Source organism: Pholcus phalangioides, unplaced genomic scaffold, assembly GCF_987345545.1.
Source record: "Pholcus phalangioides strain wild (caught in Gottingen) unplaced genomic scaffold, Ppha-v1.0 ptg000172l_1, whole genome shotgun sequence".
Classification (NCBI taxonomy): Eukaryota; Metazoa; Arthropoda; class Arachnida; order Araneae; family Pholcidae; genus Pholcus; species Pholcus phalangioides.
In genome coordinates this window covers 4,281,785-4,294,920 of record NW_028301637.1, presented here as the reverse complement: position 1 = coordinate 4,294,920, position 13,136 = coordinate 4,281,785, and the positions used below count along the sequence as shown (strand labels likewise).

General features: G+C 35.3%; 1 protein-coding gene across 1 annotated transcript in view; it reads left to right on the top strand.

Annotated features, from left to right (window-relative positions):
- LOC149063586 (uncharacterized) overlaps positions 1-13,136 on the top strand; it is a 163,501-nt gene that overhangs the window by 40,568 nt on the left and 109,797 nt on the right. The window contains exon 2 of the mRNA XM_089255679.1: positions 9,802-9,864. The gene's annotated coding sequence lies outside the window, so the exon portion shown is untranslated. The remainder of the gene's footprint in view (positions 1-9,801; positions 9,865-13,136) is intronic.

Below are 13,136 nucleotides of genomic sequence, written 5' to 3'. Positions count from 1 at the left end.
ATGTCTAAACTCCAAAAAAGACACAGACTTTTGGAAACATAGTGTATACATAGATTCTGACATCATCTGAGGATGCATGACATCACCGCCAAGGAGAAGTCGGGATCATTATAAAAATTGTAATTTCAGTAGAATTCGTGTTAATACGTATTAAATACACCACGTAATTTGGGATTGAGCAAAAAACAGGCCAAGGTAACTCCAGTGAGGATTGAAATGATCATTCAAGACGAGATTTTGTTTAATAGAATTATATTTGGTTTCAGGTTCCTATATATTTAATTTATTTATTTTTCCCTCAAGGATGTGTGTCTTTCGTTTTTTTTAGTGAACCAAGAGCATGGTTATAATGGTGGTCATGGTCATAGTATTCGTGATCATTTAGCGAATAATTAGCACGTTTACGTTACTTTCTTTTTTTTTCTTCAAAAACCTATTATTTTTGGTACCGGAAAAAAAAGTTCTTTTAGGCTGAATTCCTTAGGTACAGTGGTTGTGAAATATTATATGTCGTCTCATGGCTGAAATAATGACGATAATGGGCACGGTCTGTATTACTTCTGAACCCAATACCAAGCCCGGTCATATCACTCAAATTACTTCCGATAGATAAAGTTATACGTACGAGTTAATACGTATCAGTTGGAATTCTTTCTCTCTTCTAAAGGAAGTATTCCAAAAGTATGCCTACACATACTTTTCGGCTCGAGAGTCATATCTCCTCAAGAATAATTACTTTGGCGCGCTGTATGAAGGTGAAATAATTCTTCGCAGCCCGTATAGAGAAGATGAATTTGTTCTTCAAGAGCCGTGCGAGAGCTGAATCACCATCGGCAAGAAAAATTGCTAAATTATTTCTTCGAGGTCCGTATAAAATTTAAGTTAATTATTGAGTACAATTGTAGTATTGAATATGAATTTTAGAGTTCTTGAACAGCCGTACAGAAGCTAAACAAGAGCCGTATAAAAAACTAATCGCTTCCTCGAGCGATATAAAAGGTGAACTGCTCCCCAAGAAACCATATAAAAGCTGAAGTGCTTATTGAGAAGCCATAGAAAAGCTGAAGTGCTTATTGAGAAGCCATAGAAAAGCTGAAGTGCTCATCGAGAAGCCATATAAAAGCTGAAGTGCTCCAGCGATATAACTGCGGAGGTAAACTGCTTCCCGAGGATGTAAGAGATCAACTGATTTTTTAGAAGCCATACATAAACCGAATTGCTTATTGGAAAAGCCATAGAGAAGCTGAACTGCTTCCCGAGAAGCCACGTATATAAACTGAACTGCTTCTTCAATTGCCACATAAAATCTGAATTACCTTTTTTGGGGACTGTGCAGAGGATAAATTAATTATTAAGGCGCGGCGGCTCGGTGGTTGAAGACCTCTGTCATAGTTGGCCACACTGTTAGATGACATTTCATGGTACAGTAGAAGCCGCTTATTAAAATCGCGGATAATAATATCATTTGGATATTGTTATCGTTTTCGCTAAGTACGGAACGGATCAATATCACCACGTGGGAAGAAATCGGTTTCGTTATCAGGACTTCGATGAACCTATGTTCACCCTCCGAAATGAACCAAATTTTGTTTTTCGTCGAAAGTTTTTCTTTTGCATATTTTGAACCTGAGGTTGAATCAGATTCATTTTCTTCCCAACAAGTTATCGTTATCAACCTGCAAGACTATGTAGGGGATTCAAAAGGCTCCCTTATTGCTTATTGATAGAAATTTCCGTACACGGTTCACAATGTCCTGATAGGGACACTACAGTCGCTATGATACATGTACCTAGAGCACTTCTTTTGCAATTTCTTTCCTCTAGTGAAAGGGACGGGACCTTTCAGGGACTTTTCATAGTTTCAAAGTTCATAGTAAGTTTCTTTCAACTGACCAAGTTCATCACCTCGGCTGGAAGACTTTTGAAAAGGGAACGTACTGTACATTATAAAAAGTATCGTAATTCGTATAATACAATTTACACAGTTCCATTCTAACTCCTCACAATGTTTTAATTAAAAAATAAAGGATTTTAGTTTCCCCTTTTCATACGCCCCATTCTACTTAACGAGACATGATCATCGTACTTACTACCAGAATCTTTTTTCGGATGCAGTTATCAGGGCTCCCACTTGTCCTACTTTTCCTAATTTTTGGCAAAATGTCCTACTTTTATGAAATCAATAGGCTTTCTGGATATTATGCCGAGGTGAACAGGAAAGAAGTATCATTTCTCTCCACCGGGAAATGATACTTTTTTCCCGTTCGGCTCTGCATAATATCCAGAAAGGCTATTGATTTCATGTATCTTAGCCGAGCAAAAAAATCATCGTCCATCCCTACTGTCCTACTTTTGTCGCACTTTCTAGATTTTGTCTTACTTTTCAGGTTATTTTCCTACTTTTCTCATTTTTTTTTTAATATCAAATATTGTCGACAAAATTTGTGTAACTTTTTTTTAAATGGAAAGATAATCCTAAAAATATTGCCAAATAGTAAAAATGTATTAGATTGCAATATTAATGATTCTGCCAAAGCAGAAATTGTATCGGTTTTTTTTTCAGATTGTTTGAGGGGTGTATGAGGGCCATGTATGTGGTTTATTAATTTTTCTTAGTTTGGGGGTTCAACAAGTAGAGCCGTCATTAAAAACTTCTGTCTGGATGGGAAAAATAATCTTGTATTTATTACTTCATATGGATTATTTATTATGCAGTAACTAACATCCATCATTTAAAAACATGGTGCACATTTTTGTGCATAGGTGAAACAACAGTTTCCATAACAAAGCAGTTGGATACATAGGCCTATTCTAGGTTTGGTGCTTCTGATGCAACCCAATAGCATTTAATTTCCTTCTGTATTTTTAGGGTATGCAAACGCAAAAGCAATGTTAACAAACACCCGCAAAGAGTTAGAAATGAAATGCGTCATTTGTCAAAAACGATTTTGCTACTTTACCCACACAACACTGCGTTTAATTAAAAAAAAACAAAATTAATAATTTTTTTAAATAAATGAATGCAGTAGAACCTCTCGATAACGGACACCCATGGGACCAAAACTTTTGTCCGCTAACGGGGAGTGACCGCTATTGGAGAGGTTCGATATTCAGTAGAACCCCGTGTATACGACTTTCAAATTTATACGACGTTTGGCTTCTGTCGCAATTGGTTCCTATATGTCACTGTGTGTAAAAATGATACACCCGGTGGTTATGCGTAATTATCAATCGTCTCGATCAAGAAAGTTTCATTAAATTTCACTACATTTATCAACCTTACCGGTGATAATGCATAATTTCCAAATAAAGTCTGATAAATATGCAAAAATTAATCATCTTCTCTTCATTAAATCAATTATTTTTTCCCGTACATGATATGTGCTCTACACATATTTTGCAATAAAAATTGAGTTGAATTTAAAAATAAGTGTGAAGAAGAAATAAAAACGTTCATAAAAACATTATTAGTTATCAAGGAAACAGTTATTTTCCGGATATTATGCTGAGGTGAGCTCACCTCAGCATAATATCCGGAAAATAACTGTTTCCTTGATATCTCTGGCTGAGAAAAAAAGCCATCTAAATTATTAGTTATGTTGGCTTTCTTCACACGTATCGACATGTGCAAACAAAACCCACGTTACCATTTCGGAATCAGCATCCGGGACCATAGTTATATTCAGTTAATCAAGTCATTAATCGACGGATTATCGTATTTAACAATACGAGCTTGATCACCGTTGAACATGATAAATTTATGAACCAAATATAAATCCCGATTTATGAACAAAAATTTACAAATTAGATTTTGCCTGATTTACTATCCTCTATCAAGAGTGTCCACTAACGGGGAGTGTAATACATTAAAGCCCTATGGGGCCATTCAAGTATTGCGTAAGCAGAATTTTAGCCATTTTTGACCCCCCCCCTGTCAGCAAAACACTGACCCCCCTCCCCTTCCCCCCTCTTGTCAGCAAAATTTCGTCAGCAGCTTAGAATATTTCATGTCTTCAAAAAGGGGTGGTTGATGACGTAAGCAACCTTCAAACCTCCCTCCCCCTTGTCATCGAAAGTCATCAAATCCGAACCCCCCCCCCCCTCGATCCTGACGTAATACTTGAACGACCCCTATTCCACGGGACCGGGTATCAGAAAAGTGTCCGTTAACGGGGAGCGCCCGTTAAGGGAGGTTCCACTGTATAATTGTTTCTTTTCTTTTTTTCATAAGGCTGTGATTATGCTATCTTAAGGGGAGAGGGAGGCACTCCCCGATCGGTTATTGTTGGTAGAAACCCCGCCCCCTCCCCCATGCCCCCGGTCTCGATGTGATCACATTAAGCGGCGTGCATAGCATTTGGTATTGCCGATGTTAAATGAATGACGCAACAAAGACCGCAAAACATTTGAGTCCGGAATTTTCCGTACAGATATTTTGTCTAATGTTTTCAACTTTTTCTAAAAAAAGATATAAAATATTTTGTTGTGCAGGACAGAGTTATTTTTCCAGGGAAAAAAATGTGAAAAGAATTTCAACTCCTTCATCAATTTTTCACACGAAAAATCCTTTTTTTTATCTTTCTTCTCTCTTTCTCATTCAAAGAAAGTATAGTGATATCGTTATTTTTCCAGAAAACTTCCATCACCATTTTTTTTTGCATTCTTTTCTACGGAAGATCACGTGACCGATTTTTTTTTCTCCTGAATGAAAAGGCTTAAATCTTCTTCTGTATCTGGTAGTTTTTCTTTTTTTCATACCTTCTTATTGAATGGGAAGGAAACTTTTTTGCAGATCTGTAAAATATGAATGTGTAGTTTTTTCCCCCCTTCATTCTGAAATTCTTTTTTACATTTGAAAAGAATCGTTAGATATTTCTTTTTTAGTTATATTAGACGTCATAATAATACATTTGATAAAGATTTCAAATCTGAAGAGAGTGGGGGCAAAAAAGGAAATAATTAAACTAAAAATGTTGAGATAACAAACGAATGAAATGTGAGTCTTGTTTTTGGCTTAGGGGAATTTCTATCGCGTTTTGATTTAACGTCGGAAATTCGTTGTTGAACTTTCGGTAAAAATTTTATACGATCGCAGAGGGACATAGACTTGGTTGAAGGGGTGCGGAGAAGAGCTACGCGTGTCCTTATTGGCACACAGGGCTTGAGTTATGAAGAAAGACTTCATTTTTTGAATATGTTTACATTGGATGAACGCAGGTGTCGAGGAGATATGATCCAAGTGTTCAAAATTTTCAATGGGATGGATAGGATGGACCATGAACTTTTAGTACACCGCCAATCGACTGCTTTTACAAGGGGACACCAGGATCGATTGGTGAGGGACAATGCAAGGTTATGGTGTCGCAGGGAATTTTTCTCTAATAGGGTTGTTAATAAATGGAATAGCTTACCCTCGGAGGTAGTAAATTGTAACACAATTGACACGTTTAAAAAGAAATACGATAAACATGTTGGGGTAAATCGAGAAGCTCTGTCTATTCTTAGAATAAAACAACCATAAGTATTCTTTATGGGCATTGTATAATATTTAATCATGTGTATATATTGTTTATAATGTTTCTAATTACATTTTTAATTGGGTTGCTTTATTTGAAATATATGACATCCATATTTGTAATGGGCATCTTTTTCTCAGCCACCTCGTTGGGCATTTTGCCTGTTGTGGCATTGTATTTTTATTTTGGAACTTAATAGCGTGTCCGAACTTAAAAACGAACTTCATCTCCTCCCTCTCTCTACTCTTTGTCTAATTTCTCGATTGACATTGTTTTATAACATTTTTCATGGTCAATTCAATATAAGGTATACCTCTGGTATCTTAGCCAAACCATCCTACATATCTAGAAGACCCGACCATTGCCTTAAATTAGAACCTATGTTTGCTTCCACCGACTGCTTTAAATACAACTTCTTTCCTCATACCATTGTTGAATGGAACAAACTCCCAAGCTCTACTGTCGAATCCCCTCACTATCATTAGTTTCTTGTCCAATATCAAACAATATCTTTGTCATTTTCAATCGCATCCTCGTGTATAGGCCCCAGGGCCAACGATATTGTATAAATAAAAAATAAAATAAAAATTTGGATGATGAAAATATATTTATTTTTGTATTATAAATGCATTTTTTTCCCGGTGTTTTTTGTTCAATAAATCTTTCAACATTGATTTTTTTTCCCTACAATGAATTTTCGTTCAGAGTTTTGATCTAAAATGCAGTGTTACCTGGAGCTTCGTTCCCTATAATGCATTGTTATTCAGTTTTGTTCAACAAAACATTGTCAATAGGAGTTATGCTTAACGGAGCTTAGTCATTAGGATTTTCAGTTCAGAAATGCATTGTAACTATGCTTTTTTTTCTGCAATGCATTTGCTACGAAGATTTTTAATAGCTGGCTGATGCGAAGATGTATTTAGGAGAGAGAAAAAAATCAACTGCCCTTGAAGGCAATCGAACCCACGTCCTCTCACTTGTTGGGTGAGCGCATGCCCCCCCCCTCCCACATGGGCAGGGCTGTCAGGGCCCGGGACAGTTATCATAATTTTTTCATTTTTCATGCTATAAATTCACTATGGAAGGGCCCACCAAAGATCCCAGCTTAGGGGCCCTGCACCACGATGTAGGGGCTATGGGTGAGCGTACTAGACTACAAAGGCAACGAATAACTCAATCTTCCTTTAGAGCTCTTGTGTACTGAACGGAACCGTAAACCAAATGCATTTGGTTCTCCAGTATCAGTATACCCATATGCTGTTTGCTTTAAATTTTTGTATAACAAAATATCGTTGTCTAAAAATTTGTTCTACAACGCATTTTGTAATCTAGAATTTTGCTCCACGATGTACTGATGCTAGGAAAATATATTGGAATTTTGTTCGACATAGTATTATCACTTGGAATTATACTCTATAATCCAGTTTTATTCCCAGTTTGGTTCTATAGTGTTATTGAAGGTTTTGTTCAACAGAGCAATGTCGAAATGCAGATCATTACCACTAGCATAATCGTTCATAAATAATTCGCATGCAATATTTCTTAGAAAGCATTGCTATTGTCCCAGGGGAGTGCTTAAATAAATAAATAAATAAAATAACTTCATAACTGACATTGCTGTTTAGTTAGACGGCTGTTTGAAACGCAAATTTGTATGATGCAAAAGGGAAATAATGCTTTATTCTTCGAAAATTCCGAATTGTATCCAATAAAAGCCTTTTTACCTTCAGTTTCGTTCAACAATGCGTAATTTCCTGAAGTACTGTCAAAATGATTTGAGAAAAGATTTTTTTTCGCCCATTAGAAAATATTGTTATAAAGAGAGGGACTGGCATTCGAACAATTTCACATCAGTGCTTTATAAGGACATCATCGTACATTGACATAATATCGAAATTGTAGAATCAGCGAAATGTGGCGGACGCATATTTCACATGACAAGATATCATTGCGGTGAGAAAAATATATTTGAACGGAAATGTTTTGTACTGTTTTTTGGCGCAGGATGTGTCACCTTCAGTGCTGCTATTCTTTTGTTACACTGAGTGTGGAAAAAGAAACGTACTATTTTTCCCCGTTCAGAAAATTTTCACCATTAATGGGGTTTGCAGGAACGAACATTCGTGAAATTCCGATTATTAGTGTATTGGAATCGGTGTCATAATAGCTTTCTGGTAACTAGTAGGAACATTTACGAAGATAATCCCAGTTGTCGTCATCACTGTATTTCGCTTTGCAATCGAACACGGCCAAGGCTTTATTGCCAATTAGCAGTTTTAGTCATTGATCCGAGCGAGACCATGATTTTATTAAAAAAAAGAAGAAAAAGTTACATATTTTAATCATAACAGATATGAATAAATACATAAATAAAATTGAAAAAAAAAGGAGAATCTCCGGTAAAATAAAATTCTAGAATTTATAACATCATCATTATAAAGGACTTTCACGGTGTTGAAAATTAGTCTCTCGATACGTAAGACCACCTCTAAATCAGAACAAAGAAGAAGTTGATGAGATGCATTCACTGGACATTTCATTCAAAGAATCGTTTGGTCTTAATTAATAAATACGCGAAAAAATATGAGAATTGTAGAGATCAAGAGAGAGAGAGATACAATAGAATCTCATTCCGTGTCGGTTTTCGATCTCTTCACCTCCAGAAGCAACGATTCCGTCTTATCTAGATTCCTGTTCACCGGCGAATGAATTTCCTAAATCTCGAACCATCACCCATCAATAAGGAGACACACTTCTGAGGTTTTTTTTGACTTGGTATCACAGAAAACGAAGAAAAATTGCGGTGCTCCTAGGAAAGCGTGCCAGGTGTTCTTTCGTCTGGATGTTTTTTTCTGGATATGCGAAGGAAGCTTACTTGCCTCTAGAAATGTACGTAGGTGTCTCGTGTCTGGGCAACATTGACAGGTAGTATCAGATTGGCAACAGGAGACTCAACAGAATCATCTCTCAGCAGGGGCAAGCAAGCATTTCGGAGACACCGTGTAATGTAGAAGGAACCGTTAAAAGGGAATCTGGTGCCCCCACTTGTCCAGCGCTCGGGGCACCAGACCCAGCTGCCCTCTCCCCTCAGTTGCGGCCCTGGATAGTATGCACAAGTATGATTAACGATATACATCGAAATGTCTATACCTATCACGATATCCAACGGGCCGGAGAAACGTATCATTATAAAATTTATCGTCATAAATGTAATATATTAACACCATCAAAAATGTATCGGGACCAGAGAGTAACATCATTATAAAAAGGACTTGTGGGGAATCGGTCAAAGCCGTCCGGATATTATATATATTTTTCCTTGTGGTTGGCAGAGAAGTCAAAGCCGCCTGGAGATGACGCTCGGTGTTTTGGTTGAGGTGTCACATGTTGTTGCGCGTGTGTATGTCCGTTCCATGCGTATGTAGTGATTTTTGTGATTTGTTTTTGTTAATTAAATAAATGGAATAGATTTTATCATCGTCAATCACTACAGACTTCCATTGTAATAAAAATTTCTCTCGATACGCGAGCAACTTCTAAATCAGAACAGAAAAATAATTTGACGAGAAGCATATTCATTGGGCATTTCCATTCAACGAATCGTTCGATCTTAATTAATAAAATACATGGAAAAAAAAATAAAATATCGGTATTGTCTAGATCAAGAGGCAGAGACAATGGAATCTCATCATTCCGTATCGGTTTTCGATCTCTTCACCTCCATAAGCAGCGATTCCCCCCTCTTTATCTCTAATCCTGTTCACCGACGAATGAATTTCCTAAATCTCGAATCATCAACCAACAATAGGAAGACACACTTTTGGGGGGGTTTGACTTATATATCGCACAGAAAACGAAGAAAAGATTCACATAAAAGAAGGATTTGTTCATTCATCTTAGATACAAAATGCCTCTTTTCTTTTTTACGGAATCCTTTTTAAAAAAAAAAAAGCATATATTTTCTTTTTTGCTGATGGAGGATCTTCTTTAGGGGCGAAATGCAAAGGAAACGAGGCTATCTGATTTGGTCCATCGCTTTTATAGCCATTGGAGCATCTAATTCCTATTACAAAATGTCTCGGATTTTTTATATATATGTATATACAGAAAGACGTTTCTTGTCGAGACGTACAGAAGAAAAGAAACTGAGACACCTTAAGAGAAAATAAAAATAAAATTATAAATAATATATAGTTCATTCTGTGTGTGTGTTTCTGGGTTGATAGCTTTCTGTATCTAATACTTTTATTTTTTGTATTGCTTTTATTGTTTATTTTCTGTATAGGCTTCTTCGTCTGAATTCTCATGTGGATAACGATTTTGGAAGCTCTTCTTATCATGTGACAAAGTAAGTGTTTTTTGTTTTTTTTCGTTATCGGTTATCGTGTTTGTTGTTATTCGTGAAATTTTTTCGTTTCCGATTAATTGCGATCTACATAGGTAAGTGTTATATAGTTTTCTTAATGACATTTTAATGGGTTTCTTCGGTTTTCTTGGACGTTATTACGTTATTTCAATTATGGGATTATTATTATTATTATTTTAATTTTTAAGTGATGAGCGTGTGTTTGTGCAATTATGTTTATTGCGTTTTGTCGGTAGGAGGAAAAAAAAATGTTTATGTTTGTCTATTGGGAATCGCGTGAGAAACTATTAATGGTTACTGGTCGTTCTAAGATTATTTGTTAAGTATTTTACGTGGGTTGTTTTATTCTCTGGGATGGGTGAATCGGATTAGTATCTATGTCACACGGTAAATGAGGTTATAATAAATCCGGTTATTATGCATAATAACCGGTCGGTATGTAAAATCGCCTTTTGGTAAGTTTGATAAGTTTTCCTAAATTTTTCAACAAAACAATATTATATTTCTATTTCACAATTTCTTTCGATTAGGATACCAATTTTATCCGCAGACTTGCTAATATAGGAGAAAATTTTTATCTGTAGAATTGCTAACATCAGAGAGCACCTCTTTGCCTCTATCTGCAGCATTGTTAACATTAGAGAGAATTTTTATCTGCAGAATCGTTTCCTTTATAAATCGTTATCTAAAGGACTGGTTTCATTAGCTTCTAATCGAAAAGTTGTTATTTGAAGCACTTTTCGTATTAGTTATCGATTTTATCCTCATAATTTTTATCATTAAAGGTAATTTTTACCTGCATTGTTTCAATTAGAAATAAATTTTATCTACAGAATTGTTAACAGAGACTGTTTTCATCTGCAGAATCATTTCCTTTATAAATCGTAATCTCCAGAACTTGTTCGATTAGTTTTTCTAATCGAAATAATACTGCATTGTCATTTGAAGCATTATTTCGAAATGTAACTTCGAATATATTTTATATATTGAATTATTAATATTAGTTGCTACTTTCGTCTGTAGAATCGTTTCTCCCATAAATCCTTATCTCCACAACTTGTTTAATTAGTTTTCAATGTAAACAATGCTGCATTGTTACCTGAAGTATTGTTTTGAACCGAAACCGTTAGTATATGCGGTACTGTTTCAAATAGAAACCATTTTTATCTACAGCACTGTTAGCATTGTAGTTTGTTTTTATCTGCGGAATCGTTTCCTTTATAAATCGTCATACCGGATCTTGTTTGATTAGCTTTTAATTGAAACAATGCTGCATTCTTATCTAAAACAATTGTTTTGAATCGAAACCTTTATTATTTGCAGAACTGTTTCAAACAGAAACCATTTTTATCTGCAGCATTTTTTCAAAAAAAAGAACCATTTTTATCTGCAGCGTTGTTGTAAAAAAAGGAAGCATTTTCATCTGCAGAATTATTTTCATTAGAAACTACTCTCATTTCTTTATTCGATTAGAAAACATTGTTATCTGAAATATCGCTAAAAAAAAATGTTTTCTAATGGATGCTCATATCCTGAAGGATCAAGAACTTCTTGTTCTCTCCCCGTGTGAAGCAATCGAATGTGCCTCCAATGATTGGAGCAGCGACGTTTATTACTGCCAAAAGGGGGAGAAAAGAGAAAATTAATCGTATCAGTGAAGACTAATTTGCATCAAACTTGCTTCTTTTCATTACGGATATAACCCGGGATACGAAATATAACCCGGAGCCAAAGAAATAGTTCAGAGTAAAGTATTAGAGTAGAATACTTCTCGCCGACACCCGCGTTTTAATTAAATACCCAAGTTCTTGGAGACGGTGATGTATGTATCTGAAAAGATTACCGTTTGTGATTGGGATAAGTTTAATTTCAATCGAATTTATTTCGATTTGCTTCGGGCTGAATCATTTTTCAGTCGTATCATTTCTTTTCCCTTCATGAAACATTTGCTATTTACCCTGAATAAAATTTTTATCAAAATCAAACTACATGCAATGACATGATCAAGGGGATTTTTGACCACGCGTCGTCGTAAATAAATCAAATTCTAAATGAATTCGACTTGAAATTTTATCATTTTTCCCAATGAAATTTCATGTTATAATCTTGCTGAATGAATACATGCGTACGTGTATGCTTTTAGTTTAATTGAATTATACAGCAGTTTGAATTACCTTCGCATTTTGTCGAAATTCGATTTGAGGAAATCTGTTTCTTGTTCTAAGTATTGCTGTAAGAATTGAAGAATCCACGTCACTTGTGTTCATACATTATTTAAGTATTAGCTGTGTGATGTTGTAATCGTTCAGTGCAACTCAATATTGATTACTTTCAGTGGTTATAATTTATAATAATTGTGTTATAATCAATCTCCGAAATTATTGAAATCATACTAAGTCAAAAAAAGAGCATAAAATTTGATTTCCACATGTACAAATTCTGTGACATGCTGTGACGGACAAATTACCCAACGAGGTGACTGAATGAAGAAAAAGAATAAATGCTCATAATATATGAACAATATTTGAAATGGTTAGTTTTCAATCGATGGTTCCTTTTCAAATGTCAATTTTTCCACATTAGTAATGTCAATCGTAACATGATAATTGGCATATCACTAGTCATGGCATCATTGCCTTGAATATTTTGATATCGAGTCATTAACTGATTTTCTGCGAAAGATTTCTCCCAATCCAATTCATGTAGCCGCTATATATTTTTGGTTTAATAGATAAAATACCGTCTCTTTTTAGGTATCTTTTAGGTATCAATAGCGCATGGTCCATCCTATCCATCCCGTTGAAAATGTTAAACACTTCGATCATATCCCCTGGACACCTGCGAGGGGATATGATCAATGCAAAAATATTCAAGAAATCAAGTCTCTCTCTTCATGAGTGAGGCCTTGTGTGCCAACAAGAGCAGGCTCTTCAAAATATTTTAAAAGAATATTGTTGGCCATATACGCCAGGAATATTTTTTTTCTAAGATTGTTTACGCGCGAGAAATATTGGTTCTAAGGTTGTTTAAGCGGAAGATATTGTTTCAAAAGATCGTTTATACGAAAAAAAATATTATTTCAAAGATTGTTTACGCCAAGAATATTGTTTTAAAGGTTGCTTACGTCAGGAGCATTTTTTCCGAAGTCGCTTCTCTGCAACGTTGCTTCTAAAATGCTTTTGTTTTGATCACATTAGAGTTGTTCAAATAACGTTAACAATTTTTTTCTTGGTTTATTTATTGAACATAAAGTG